The sequence below is a fragment of the Mus musculus genome, chromosome X, assembly GCF_000001635.26.
Source record: "Mus musculus strain C57BL/6J chromosome X, GRCm38.p6 C57BL/6J".
NCBI classification, from domain to species: Eukaryota; Metazoa; Chordata; class Mammalia; order Rodentia; family Muridae; genus Mus; species Mus musculus.
The window spans coordinates 34,565,753-34,576,634 of NC_000086.7; the positions used below are offsets into that span (position 1 = coordinate 34,565,753).

The 10,882-nt window shown below is 42.4% G+C and overlaps 1 pseudogene; it reads right to left on the reverse strand.

Moving 5' to 3' along the window:
* Positions 1 to 264: 264 nt before the first annotated feature.
* Gm21620 lies at positions 265 to 974 on the reverse strand (annotated as a pseudogene).
* Between the last annotated feature and the right edge of the window lie 9,908 nt (positions 975 to 10,882).

Below are 10,882 nucleotides of genomic sequence, written 5' to 3' on the forward strand. Positions count from 1 at the left end.
TACTAGCTCACTTTTCTCACAGGCTGAATTGACAGCTGCTCCATCCGTCCGTTTTCCACTCACCAAACACACCCAGCAGAGTGCTTCAGACAGCATGCCATACCCACAGAAGCCTGCATTCTTCAGGAAAACTGGTATGTTTGCATTGAGCCCAGGACACATTCTAGAACAGCAACCTGAGCCCATCTGGAAATTACAATTTCAACTTTATTTCCAAAGAAATTAACTTTATTTCTGTAGTTTTGATAATGCAGTAACAAATGGTTAGAAGTGTTTTACCAGGTCGTAGAGATAGATATGGAAATCATCTTCAAACTTGATGAAGTACAGTAGGCTTGGCTTCAACCTGGTGAATGACCATTCTGACCCTCCTGGAGCGGTCATCTTTGGTGTATTCCACGTGTTTTCCTATCAGGCCATTCACAAGCTCCAGGTCGATGTCTAAAGGAGGGAGATCACTGAACACCTCCACAATAAGGAGGTCACCCTCTTTATAATCATCCAGAAGCTGGTATGTATAATACAGGATCTCTCTCATAAGTAATATAAAAGTTGCTATCCAAGATAGGCACTAGTCCCAGGACCATCCCACTCCACTCGTCCTTAGAGCCATGCTCACCCTCAAATAGATGATTAACTGCTTTGCCAATTATGGCATCAGCAAGGCTGGCATCAGTGACTCGGGATGATGCCACTTTGTCAGAAAGAACTTTTAGGGACAATACCCTCTTATCTGTGTGAAATTCCAGCCCATACATGCAGTCAATCCCATCATCATATTTCTCCAGGTATAGGGAGGGGTTTATAGGCACTTGATCCAGCACAGTCCCTTTCCACTGTGTGATATGCTCATCTCCTTCTTTCCTCTCATGAGAAATTCTGCAGCCCACAATGTTCCTTTGGGGCAGGGCTGGAGATCTGCTCCTCTGCCTCTTCCGACCAGCTCTTTTCTTGGTCAGTTTTGAACTTTCCATGTCCTGTTATGCAGCTTTCCTGCCCTTCTGCTTCCTCGGTCCTGGAGGGCTCCAAGGCTGCAGTGTGAAAGGGGGAGAGACAGTTGACTATGGGGGTAAATGATGAACTTTTCCCAGTGAGTGCCTCCATGCTTTTTGCTGGTTCCTAACTGCTGTTGCCAAGAACCTGAGGATGAAGCATGAAACCTGCCCTGGCACCTGGTTGTGTGGTGCTGTCTCTGCGGTTCCCTAGGGCCCCTGTGAAGGAAGTACTAGAGGGTGGCAAAGCTGTTGGCTGGTGTCCAATAGAATCAGGAATTCCCCAAAAGGGGAACAAGAGACTCTCCTCAGTAACTGGCTGTTCTTTTCCCAGATACTAGGTGCTCTGCTGAGTCTAGAGCCCTGCCCCCATAGGATAGTTGCAAATCTGTTTGGAAGTCAGGAAGAGCTTTAAAGTGCCTCTTCTCCCTTCATTTTAGTGTCCTGAGCTTCCATGCCTGCTGCCCCCAGTCCCCTCTGTTTTTCCTGGCTGCTTCCAGGTACCCACCTCCGGGCTCCACCTTGTTCTTTCCAGAACCTCAGTCTGGCTCTGAAGGACATCCCCAGTTTCTGCTGCTCACTGCAGATCCCCCCTCCCAACTCTTCCCCTTTGTCTTCCCCTGTGCAGGGGTTCCCACTGCTACTTTGTTTCTCCTGGGGGGCTCAGTCCCATCCCCCTCCACCACCACCACTGCTCCAGGATGCCCACCTTTTAGCCTGCACTTTCTAGTGTCCTACTGCCAGAGATAGTGGCTGCCAGAGGGGCTCTGGACACCTTGTGGCCACTTCTGCTAAAAGCCTGAGGAGAGGTGAAGGAGTCCAGCCCAGGGAGAGCTTGCCAGAGGTGAGAAAGAAAGATCCTCCTGCTGCAGGAGGCAAGAGTTGTGTGAGCCCGTGACTGGGCAGATGAAGTGACTGTTGCTGGTGTCCTGGTGCTGCTGGTGTGCTCCCGGGTCCTTCAGCTTAGCTCTCTGGAGGCCAAGATCCTTTGCCACCTTGAGATTCAGCCAAAGGCTTCAGCAATAATAGTTCCCTCTCCTTTCCCAGAGACCAGCTTCCTCCCTGCAAAGAGTCCCCTCCCTACTACCTATCCCCTTCCACTGTTTTAGAGTTCTGTTCCACTAGAAATGAACTCAGGGTGATCAATTCGTTCTGGCTTCATGGTCTTTGCAAAACCTTTTTTAACCTGGCGGGGAATCCTCCATTTTTTTCTGCGATAATTATATCCTTTGGTTAATTTCTTTAGTTTAAATCCTTTCATGTTGGGAGTTATTAAGACAACTCTATTGTCTTGATCTCTGAATTGGGCCCCTCTCCCCAAGAAGAAAAGGGGGTCAAAGGGGCCACAGATGCACCATTCTGAGAACAACCACAGAATATTCCAGCCCTAAATCAGCGTCAGATGTCCTGACCACAAGATGTAACCTGATACCACCAAGTTCCTGCTTCCCCTTGTAACTGCCAAAAGAAAAATTTCCACTGCCCCACCCCTCCTGCTGAGAAGTACTTCCTCTTTTGCTTGTGCATTTCTGCTTCCCCATTCCTCCTGCTGAGAAGTACTTCCCCTTTTGCTTGTGCATTTAAGCCTTGCTGAATACAGAGAGACATTGATGCTACTCAGACTGCTTCCATTTCGTTCTTGTACTTGGTTTCCGTCTCTCTCTCCCCCCATTTGGTTCTTAGGAGAAGGTCCCCTCGAGACCCTCGAATAACTGGACCTGCTGGATGGGTCACTTTCAGTGACCCTTTCATCTGCTTTTCATCTTTCAGGAATTTGTTTTAAAAACACAATACACCTAGCCCCCAATACACTGATAAAATTGTTCTGTGTACCCGAATTCTCTTTTCTTTCCATTGGAGAAACTTTGAAGGGAGAAATGTGCTAGCACTTTGTTTGCCATTTTGACCTAGTTTCAACCTAATTTTTACTGACCTTTCCCTGATCTTTCAATTGGATGTGGTTCCCCCCCCCCCGCTTCTTTAAGGCTTTACGCTATTGGAAAAGAACTGTGGTTATAGCTATGTAAATTTCTTAAGACTGACATATAGAACAAAATCAATTTCAATCTTATCTTTTAACTCCTAGGCCCCACAGCTTAATATTAAAATTATTACATTTCCCCCTTTCCTGTTCGTGTTTTCTGAGGACATTATATAATTTAAAGCTAGTTTTTCTTTTTATCTAATACATGATAATTGCTTATTTAATTGTATTACTGTCTTTAATGTGTAAAATTTGATTTTGCAGTGAATGTTGCTTTCTCTCAGTCTCTGAATTTTTTCTCTTTTCTTTTTTTAATTAGGTATTTTCTTCATTTACATTTCCAATGCTATCCTAAAAGCCCCCTCATGCCCTCCCCCCCTCTCCCCTCCCTCCTCCCACTTCTTGGCCTGTAGTTCTTTGTATAGATTGAGGTTTGGTCTATGTATTGTAATGCTAATTCTGTACCCAAAGATCTAAGTCTATGAGTGAATTCTCATCTTTACTGGCTTTATTGTGCAAACCTTGTTCCTTGATTTAAAATTACAGGTTAAATACAATTAGCTACAACCATTTACTGGAAGATTAAAGGTTTGGAGTGACCTGAATGCAAGAGAGACAGAGAAGAGGAGAGGAAGAACAGGAGAGAAGAGGAAGCCACCATGGGGGAGAGGAACCATGAACACATGGCCATAAGAAACAACAAGTATCTGGGATGCATTGCTAGGGAAGTAGCTAGGCCAGCAATTAGTAGATTAGGGGTGATCCCCCAGTAATTACCAATGCCAAATTAAATAACCATAGTCTGAGTCTCATTTATGTGTAAACTCATAGGGGATAGCTTAAATTGGTTGTATTCTAGACTTTATATGATTGTAGTAGCTCCTGACATTACTAGAAGACACCATCTCATAAAAGTCCCTGCTTCTCTGACTATTATAATCTTTCTGCAAGAGGAAAATTATGACTAGTACTGGAAACCTAGTCATCTGCTCAAAGCTAGTGATGTCATGGATCTTGGAGGAAAACCTACAACTGTCATTTTACTAAACCAGCATAATCCCTAACTACATTGCAAGTATTTGTCCTTATCTCCACAGATAAGTGTAACCCTTACTCCTCATTAAGGTCATAGAAGCCTCTCTGAATTAAAGACCATTAGATTAAAAAAAAAAAAGCAAATTATAACAACAACTAGTCAAATGTGGAACACACTTTTAATCTCAGCACTAGGAAGGCAGAAGCAGGCAATAAGTTCGAGGTCTGATTGGTCTACATAGTGTGTTCCAGGACAGCGTGAGCTACGTAGTGAGAAACTGTCTCAAAACAAAATTGCAAACAAACAAAAAACTAAATATAAAACAGAACAACAACAAAAACCTAATGTATTACAAAATGTTTATAATGGCCAGTTCTACTCAATAGGAAATTTTGTATATTTCTATTACAACTGAACTCAAAATCATTGCCATCTACTCCTATAGGAACTTAAAAGGAAACAACCTTAGTTTTTCTGTTTGTTTGCTTATTTTGTTTTGTTTTGAGACAGAGACTCACTGTGTAGCCTACTAGGCTGGCCTCAGATTCACAGAGGTCCACCTGCCTCTGCTGTCTGAGTGCTGGGATTAAAGGTGTGTACTTAGGCCTGACTCATATTAGAGTATTATTTACATCATTTTTCAAATTTTCTATAATTTTAAAATAATTTCTTTTTGATAGAAGAGAGGTTTTCTATTTATTTATTTATTTATTACTTATTCACTTTACACCTTGCTTACTGCCCCCACCCCATTACCCCCTCCCATGATTCTATCTCCCATTCCCCCTCCCTTTCTCCTCTGAGCTGGTGGGGATCCCTGGGTATCCCCCCACCCTGGCACATCAAGTCTCTGCACACATCCACAGAGAGTTATTTTTTTAGAAGAATATTAATATTAAACAGACAAGGAAGAATTTTCACAGTCTTTTTTATATATATAATTTTTTCTTTTTTTCTTGGATATTTTCTTTATTTACATTTCAAATGTTATCCCCTTTCCTGGTTTTCCCCCGAAAACCCCCATCCCATCCCCCTCCCTCTGCTTTTTTGAGGGTCTTCTCCCACCCTCCCACCCACTCCCACCTGAATTTTCACTGTCTTAAAGGATAGTACTCCACATTATAGGATAATATACTTCATGCTTCTTCAGGTAAATTCAAAATATATGAATTCAGTAGCAAGAGAGAGTACCAAATATGCACCACCATCTCTGACAATCAATAGAGTTAGACGTGTCAGTATTAGATTGCATTCACTTGTTATTACAACATTGGTTATAATAGCAAAGTAGCTGAACAAAAATGATAATATCCTACAAAAGAATAGTTGAGTACATTGTGGTACATACTGTGAACTATATAATATATAGTTACAAGGAAGATAGTTTACAACTATTTTGTCAATTTGTAGTTATAAACTAATGTATATACTACAATCTCACATGATAAAATATGGAAAAATTCAAAATATCTCTATGTATATTTTAAGTGGATATTGCTTCTAATATCATACAATAGGATTTGGAAGAATTCATACTAGGAACTTAATATTGGTGAACATGATAGGAAGGAAATAAAGAACACTGCAGATTTCTCCTGAGATGCTAGCAAATGAAAAAGAAAGTAGATTATTGTTCTAATTACATATAGGTTTTTTACTATTATATATCAAAGTAAACTGTGTTAACTTATAGTAACTTTGGCCAATGACTCAACAACTATAATTCATTCCTGCTACTTCAGGTTTTATTTGGTAGCATTTGCGTCATTATATTTCTCATTATAAGGTGATGGGAGAAAAAGCCCTTGGTCCTGTGAAGGCTTGATGCCCTAGCATAGGGGAATGCTAGGGCAGTGAGATGGGAGTGGGTAGGTGGGTGGGTGGAGGAACACTCTCATAGAAGAAGCAGGGGGGGGCAGGGGAAAGGGACAGGGGGTTTATGAAAGGGAAACTGGGAAGGGGGATAACATTTAAAATTTAAATAAAGAAAATAACCAATTAAAAAAATAAGGTAATTCTATTTAAATCCTTTTTATAAATGTATAAATTTTACGAAGCTTCTATGACCAGTCCAGCAGATCCAGTTATTCGAGGGTCTCAAGGGGACCTTCTCCTAAGAACCAAATAGGGGGTAGAGAGAGACGAGAACCTTGTGCCATGAATGACACACGGAAGCAGTCTGAGTAACATCAAGGTTTCACTGTATTGAGAAAGGCCCAAGGCTTAAATGCACAAGCAAAAGGGGAAGTACAAGTACTTATCGGCAGGAGGGGTGGGCAGTAGAAATGCACAAGCAAAAGGGGAAGTACAAGTACTTATCAGCGGGAGGGGTGGGGCAGTGGAAATTTTTCTTTTAGCAGCTACATGGGGAAGCAGGAACTTGGTGGTATCAGGGTGTGGTCAGGACATCTGGCGCTGACTTAGGGCTGGAATATTCTGTGGTTGTTCTCAAAATGGTGCATTGGTGGCCCGCTTTTGACCCCCTTTTCTTCTTGGGGGAGAGGCCCAATTCAGAGATCAGGACAATAGCGTTGTCTTAATAGCTCCCAACACTTCTGTAGAAGTATGTTTTGCTATGTCTTATCAAAAGGCCATTACTGCTTTCTATTGTGCTCCATATTCCCACATCTACCTTGCCCTGCCATCTTCCTCCCAATTTAATTTTCCCAGTATAATTTCCCCGTATAATTTCAAGGATAACTGTATATCCTTGAAAGATCCACTCCTCCCCTCTGGTCCCTTACTATCTACCTGACTTTCAAAAATATTCTGAATGGAATACACTTATCAAAAGTTTAAAAGCTAGCATCCACACATAAAGAAAGCATGTAATGCTTCTCTTCCTGAGTGGGTTATCTTACATAGGATGGATGTTTCTAACTCCATATATTTAGCTGAGGTTTTTGTAATTTTACTTTTCTTAACAGTTGAATAGTATTCTGTTGTGTGAATATACCACATTTTCAGTATTTTTTCATCTACTGATAGACTTCTAGTCTGCTCCAATTTCTTTCTTTCTTTCTTTCTTTCTTTCTTTCTTTCTTTCTTTCTTTCTTTCTTTCTTTCTTTCTTTCTTATTTTCTTTCTTTCTTTCTTTCTTCCTTTCTCTCTCTCTCTCTCTCTCTCGCTCTCTCTCTCTCTCTCTTTCTATCTTTCTTTCTTTTTTTTTTTGGTTTTTCAAGACAGGGTTTCTCTGTATAGCCCTGGCTGTCCTAGAACTGTAGACCAGGCTGGCCTCAAACTCAGAAATCCACCTGCCTCTGCCTCCTGAGTGCTAGGAGTAAAGGAGTGTGCCACCACGCCCAGTGCTCCATAGTTTTTAAAAAAATCTTGTTGCTGTTGTTGTTTTAGATGGCATCTCACTATGTTTTGGCTGTCCAAGAACTCATCATGTTTGAGGCTGGTCTCAAAGAGATTTGCCTACCTGCTCATTGAGGTCAAAAAAAGCCTTGTAAACACAGATAAGCACTGGAGTAGCCAGGAAAGTTAAACACACAGCTTACCTCATTTTCAATGAAATGAAGTGTGCAGCCATTCTTCCTGGAATGCTAGGAATGATGTCATTTTACACCCTGGTGAGCTTTTGCTGCCTGGTGAGACAGGCATTTTCCTTATCTTTAGAATTTATTTATCTTAGATATCTTTGACCTTTCCCCCCTAAATCATGAGCACTGCTTTTAGGTCATAAAAGTCATCGTATGGATAGAGCTTAAGTGACTTCCATGTTATCTTAGGGCCAGGCCAGTCCTGAAATCCACAGGCATGTTTACCTCAGTCATCCTAGACTCTAAATCTCCTGTGCTATTTCTCAGTCAACCGTACCCATTCTTGTGAAAGAAGCCAGATGTACTTTGTAAAGAATCTCAATGTAAGCATGGCTTAAATTGCTGTGCACTTGGGATGGAGTTGTTATCTGAATACTTTTTTCCCCCAAATTGTGCTATGCTAAAATATGGATAAAATAAAATGACCTGGGCCAGACTCTAGAAGTCTTGTCCAGCACCAGTTATAATAAAATTGGTCTGAGCAAAATTTCTTTCTTACCTCACCCTGATTATTTCCCCCCTGTATACTATGCCTGAAGGGGAATCATCTTACCTATGCCTCCTAGAAACTGGGATTAAAGGTGTTTGACACCACTCATGACTTCACGATGTTCCCTGAGAAGGATATGTGATTTTGGTGTGCTATTTATGACTGAGCATTCAGTAGTCCTTTGTTCTCTGCATTTTGACCAATTGGGGTTCTTTTTGTTTATTAACTTCGTTTGAAAAAGGAAGCTTTTGCAAGGAAGGCTTAGAGATGCACTAATCTATGCATGTAACTATTACGCCATTAGGAGTTGTTGAATACTATGTCCAGTTAGCGGAGTAATTACATTATGTTCTCCACTAGGGCCTATGACTCTGAAAAGATCAGCTTAGGAACTTTGGGAAGGCCATGAAACACTTGCCCCTCCGGAACAGAGAGGCTAATTAACATCTCTCAGACCACAGGGCAGGAACCAACCTGTGAGTGGGGACACATTCCGCAAGACTGACTGTTGCCCATCTTCAGACAAGGGAAGTCCTTGTCACCTCATTCCTTAAAAGACTAATCAGTTTAAAGGGTGCACTGTTCCCCCAATCATTGTGCCTAGTGGCTGGTGCTTTATTCTGTTCCTGGAAATCATATAAAAACTTGTCGAATGGGTACTGCGGGTCTCTATCTCTCTTTCGGGTCTGGGACCACCCCAGTGCACTGGAACAATAAATTCCTCTTGCTTTTTGCATCAATCCCAGCTCCACATGGTTCACTCAGGGGGTCCGTGGTAAGCTAAGGCTCCCCGGAGTCATACAAGTCTGGTCACAACTTCATTCCCTAATAATGGTATCGGATATAGGTAGCAAATAGGTTAAGTTTCAAAGCTGGAACCAGCATCTGAGGTGCCTAATTTAACATATCAAAGCAGACCCGGCCTCCAGCTTCTCAAAGCATCACTCAGTTCCTTCCTGTAACAGGGTATGGCTGGCATAATTCCCTCTCCACTCTGACCTTTCTAGCCCAGGGGCTGCCCTTCAACCCAAAAGGCTCTTTCCTATACAATCCAGACATTTTGGCTATCTACTCTCTCTGTTCCTCTCTCTGTCTCTGCCTCTCTGCCCTTTTTGCTCCTTTGTACTTCTGGCTTCCAGACTGCTTTACTTGGTTCCCCTTTTTCCTTCCCCCTCCCTTTCTCCCTACATAGTTCAAGGTCATGACCACTATGAACTCTCCCAGATGTACTTGTGTGTGTCTGCCTGTGCTTGTCCACCAATCTACAATACACTTTCTCTTCCACCATTCATTCCTAGGATCAATCATATCCTTTCTTTTTCATTTGTGTTTTCTCATTCATGGAGCAGGTCTTAACTCTCATAAGAAACCTGTTCTCCCGTGACAAATTTACCATTATGGGACCAGTGTGACCAAGCCAGTTCAGTCAATCAACAGGTTCCCCAGGGCAGGCTAAAGGATTAAAAAGAAAAAAAAAGACAATTAGACAACACTGTAGCATGGCCCAAGCCAGTTCTGAGGCTGAAGCTGGTTGATTATATTTTCCTATCTGCTTTTGTACCACTTTAAGTACATGCAAAATAATAAGATCAGTTCAGGGTCAAAGAACAAGCAAGGCAATAAACAAAATCCTGTAAATGACTTTCTAGGGGCTAGTCATGATGACCAAGACAAAAGGAATACCTCACACACCTCTGCTGAGCCTGCTCTGAGCTTTGCATAAGCTCAAATGTAAATCTTCTTAATCTGGGCCTATTTCCTGAGTCCTGGCCCAAAGTCAGATTCTCACCTTGAGTTTACTTCTTTTTGTCCTGGCGCCAAGTTTCTGGAAGAAGCCTCCCAAAGCTCTTCACACCAGTGGACTTGTTATGTTAGGACAGTAGGTTCACAGATGTGCATGAGAAATGTTTACTTCTCTCCTATGGTAGTGTCCATAGCGCTTCTCAGAATTATGAAAGCTAGCCGGTAAGGATGAAACTTCCAGGTAAGTACCAGCTTGATTTCTCCTTGTTCTATGTCTTGAGCATGTGGTATCTTCACAATAGGGTCTCAATGTCAGGTTTTGTAGAATAACAAACAGCATAGGCAATGGCCAGTAATGATTGGTGATCTATACAACTTTACTTGACAGCACCTGCAAAAGAAGTAACTCATTTTTGGCTTGGGTATTTTATTTGTTAGCCTATGTGCCTATGTGTTGGCTAGTACAGGCATGGTCATCCTGTTACAGAGTAACTCAAGAGGTGGTTTTGTGTGTGTGTGTGTATGTGTGTGTGTGTGTGTGTGTGTGTGTGTTCATATTTGGGGAAGCTTCCACATCAGTAGGTTTTCATATGAACTTTTCTTTTTTTTTAATTAGGTATTTTCCTCCTTTACATTTCCAATGATATACGAAAAGTCCCCCAAAAGCCCCCTCCCCTACCCACCCACTCCCACTTATTGGCCCTGGCATTCTCATGTACCCACAGGACACTCCACAGGATCTTAAGACTTCTAGTGTGTGGAACACAGCTGCTACTCCAACCCAATCGAGCAGGACCTGAGACTGCATTAATTAGGGAAGCAGAACACCTGGCCTGATCATGGGCACAAGTCCCTTCCGGTCCCCGCCAGCACCGAGGTACCTTCGGCTTGGAGTCTGCTGACAACCGCAAGGTATACACAGGACCCTCCAAGGGATCTTAAGACCTCTGTGAGTGGATCACAACTTCTGCCACGAGGCGGGTTCAAACACCAGATATCTGGGCACCTTCCCTCAAGAGGAGAGCTTGCCTACAGAGAGTACTCTGAACACTGAAACTCAGGAGAGAGCTAGTCTCCCAGGTCTGCTGATAG